Genomic DNA, 4,138 nt, shown 5'->3' with positions numbered 1-4,138 from the left:
CATTCTGCTTCTTTCCCATTTTTTGCAATGTAGTTTTATTGGAAGCCATTTTTTAAAAGTGGTTGTGAGCTATTATTCACTGCCTCCAGAGCTGCTCCAAGTTATCAGTCTGACTCATTTAGCTCTTTCCATAGTCCTCAGACGAAACTTCTAAATAGACTTTACTAAGTGAAGAATAAATTTCTCCAGCAGTTCTTGACTCCCTCAGAGAAAATAAATGCTTTTTCCTGGTTTCTGATACAAAGACAATAATTTGAGTTGTTATAGGCAATCCCTTACAATTAAGGCTGTTGGATGAGGTATGGAAAACCAGCAGGTTTTGCCTTCTGGAAAAGTTTCTGCTTTTAAAAAGGGAAGTTCTTTATTAGAATATTTGCACTACATTATTCTGACAAAATATTTCCCTCAGAATGCATAAAGCAATGCCCATGACTCTGGAATAAATAGGCAAACAAACAAACAACAATAAAAACAGTGAATAAAGACTTGAGCAGGCAACTTACAAAGGAAGATAAGTGCATGGCCAATATGCATATTAAGATGCCCCCACTATCAACAGTGTCAGGGAAATTGCAAAGTAAAACCACAGTGAGAATCCAATAAGCCCCCTCTAGAATGTCTAAAAGTAAAATGATTAAAAACTATAAATATTGCCAAGGATGTGGAACAACCTATTTTCTCATCTACCACCTATAAGAATATTAAACAATCCCTTGGAAAATCTGCTTTATATCTTCTACTGAAGTTAAACAAACTTTAGTGCTCTAACGTTTGTACAAGGGAAGCCATGCAACACTGATGAGAGAAATTGAAGAGGACACCAAAAATGGAAAGATGTTCCATGCTCATAGATTGGAAAAACTAAGATTGTTAAAATGACCACAGCTTGCCATAGCAAGCTACACATTCAATTCAATCCCTACTAAAATGCCAACATCCTTTTTCACAAAATTAGAAAAAATAATCCTAACATTCCCAGGGGAACAAAAATAGAGCCCAAATAGCCAAAGCAATCCTGAACAAAAAGAGTAAAGTTAAAGGCATCACATTACCTTACTTCAAAATGTATTACAGGTTTATAGTAAGCAAAACAGCATGATATTGGTATAAAAATTGACATATGAAATAATGGAATAGAATGAAGAACCCAGCAATAAATCTGTATATTTACATATCTCTCCAAATAAAAATCAACTCAAGATGGATTAAAGACTTAAACAGAAGACCTAAACCTAAAAAACAACTGGAAGCAGACATAGGAGAAAAACTCTTAAGACTTTGGTCTGGGCAAGGGTTTTTTGTATAAGTCTCCAAAAGCACAGGCAACAAAAATGAAAGTAGAAAAACGGAGTATATTAAACAAAAAAGCATCTGCACAGCAAAAGATAAAATTAACTCACTGAAAAGGGCACCTGTTGAGTGCGGGAGCATATTTGGAAGCCATTTCTCTGACAAGGGACAAATATCCAGAATACGCAAAGTACTCAAAAGCAAAATAATAAAATGATGATAATGATAATCCATTAAGTGAGCAAAGAATTTGCATAGATATTTCTTAAAAGAATGTGCACAAATGGTCAATAAGTATATGAAAAATGCTGAATATCTCTAAATATCAGGGAAATGCAAGTCAAAATCACAATGAGATGGCATCTTACCCCAGTTAGAATGGGTATAACCAAAAACATTAAAAAAACAATGACTAATGATGGCAAGGATGTGGAGAAAAGGGAACTCTTATCCACTGCTGGTGGGAACATATATTAGTGCAGCCATTATGGAAAACACAGAGATTCCTCCAAAAACTAAAACCAGAACTACTACACAACCCAACAATCCCACTACTGTTTATCCAAAGGAAAGAAAGTCAGTACATCAAGGGACCTCTGCACTGCTGTGTTTGCTGCAGCACTGCTCACAACAACAAAGATATGGAATCAACCTAAGTGTCTATCAGTGGATAAGTGGGTAAAGAAAACATTGTCTATACACACAGGAGAATACTATTTGACCATAAGAAGAAATAAAACCCTTTTATAGAATAGGAAGTCATCATGTTAAGTGAAATAATCCAGGCACGGAGAGACAGATGTCACAGGTTCTCATACATGGGGCTGAAAAAGTTGATCTCCTGGAGGTAGAGAGTAGAATGAGAGTTACTAGAGACTGGGAAGGGGGGTGGAGGGATGAAGAGGGAATTAGATGAAGAGAGGGAGGTTAATGGACACAAAATGTTTAATAACAAAGTGATTAGAGTTATCAACAGTGTTGTATGTTTCAAAATGGCTAGAAGAGTAAGTAAATGTGAAATGTTCCCAACACAAAGCAATGATAAACGCTTAAGGGGATGGATTTTCTAAATCATACGCTGACTCAATCATTATACATTCTGTGCATGTATCAAAATATCATATGTATCCCGTATAGGTAGAAATAATACGTGTCAATGAAAAAATTAAAAAACCCAACAAACTAAGCACAATGTGGGCTATTTAAAAAGGTACAAAAATTATTGACATGATAAAATGGACACATAAATTCCCTTTAATTAGATCAACTTTCTTTTCCTATAAATGTAAGGAAAATAAAGGCTACACAGCAGCGGAAGTGGTTGCTCTACTGGGAGAGAATCCTCTTCCCAGTTAAAAAGACAGAATCAGAGTCACTGGAGAAAGCAGGGCTTGGGAGCAGTGCACAGCACTGGGTCTTGGTGTCCTGGGGCAGTCAGGCTTAGGGAGGGTTCACCTCACAGGTAGAACTAAACTATGGCTCTACCTTCTTGTTCTTATTGTAAGACAAAAATTTCAGAATACAAGAGATGGAGTCAGGTTAAAGGGAGGTGCTATCTCTTATTTTTTAGAATATGCTCTGCCAAGGATGATCCAGACTATTATGGGCTCAACTGTGTCCCCCCACCACCAAAATTCCTATGTTGAAGTCGTATGTTGAGCAGATAGAGAGAGAAGATCATTCTCTAGAACTCAAGAAGAGAGGCCAGAAAGAAATCAACCCTGCCACATCTTAATCGTGGACTCCAGCACTGTGCGACCATAAATTTCTCTTATTTAAATCACCTATGACGTCTGACAACTAAGGTCATGAACTCATCCTAGAACAAGTGCTACATACCTCATTGCTGAATATTACTATAGTTGAATTGGAAATACTCTGCTTAGGAAACTATGCACTGATGCCACCACCTAGTCCACCCTTCAAAGCAATTTTTTGGAACTCTTTTTCTGGAATAGCCATTGGCCTGTCATCACGTTACCCTTGATGCCCTGAATATCATCAAAGAGATCTTCCTTTCAATATTTCCATTATCTTCAGATAAAGAAAAAAGTCACTGTGCTCCAGATCAGGTGAATAGAGAGGAGGTTCCAATACTGTTATTTGTGTACTGGCTAAAACTCACTCAGAGACAGTGCTGTGTGAGCTGGTGAATCATCCTGATTGCAAGAGCCACACATTTCTTTTGCTAAGATTTTCCTGGTTTTGTATTGGTGTTTACTTGTTCTACTGTGCTTCTCACAGTCAGCAGATGATTTTGATGCACAATTCAATGAATTTTTACAGTGTTATCATAAGTTCTGCATGTTTCTATCCATTCTGACCTCTCTTCATCAGTGACACTTTCTCCCCCTCAGAAATCTATTTGTACACTGCCCTTTCTTTCACGGCATTATCCCCACAAACTTGGACTAACATGTCCCTGATTTCACTTCTACTCTTGCCAAGTTTAATGAGAAACTTAATGTTTGGTTCTTGCTCTAATTCAAGTTCTGACATTCTTGTGTGGCACACAAATATACACAATAACAATAATGAACACCAATCAGCAAGACACCACCACAGACCTGCATGAGCACAGCTGTGAGACACTGATATACTGAGGTTATGAAACCTCACTGAGAACCTTACCAAGTTGTTTGTACAGTGCTATCAATGGAAGTACAAAGTGACAAGTTCACAAATTTAATAGTCAGACCTTGTATTCTGTGGTACTTTTGTTAGAATAGCCCTAGCATATTAAAAGAGAGATATTACCTCTTCTATCCTGCTGTGTATATGAACATGAGACTTTTTAAGAGTATAAATTCAATGGGATTCTGAAGTATATAGCAAATCCATTGAAAAC

Source organism: Otolemur garnettii, unplaced genomic scaffold, assembly GCF_000181295.1.
Source record: "Otolemur garnettii isolate 467f Iridium unplaced genomic scaffold, OtoGar3 scaffold00031, whole genome shotgun sequence".
NCBI lineage: Eukaryota > Metazoa > Chordata > Mammalia > Primates > Galagidae > Otolemur > Otolemur garnettii.
The sequence above is the reverse complement of the archived record's forward strand: the minus strand, read 5'-3'. Positions refer to the sequence as shown.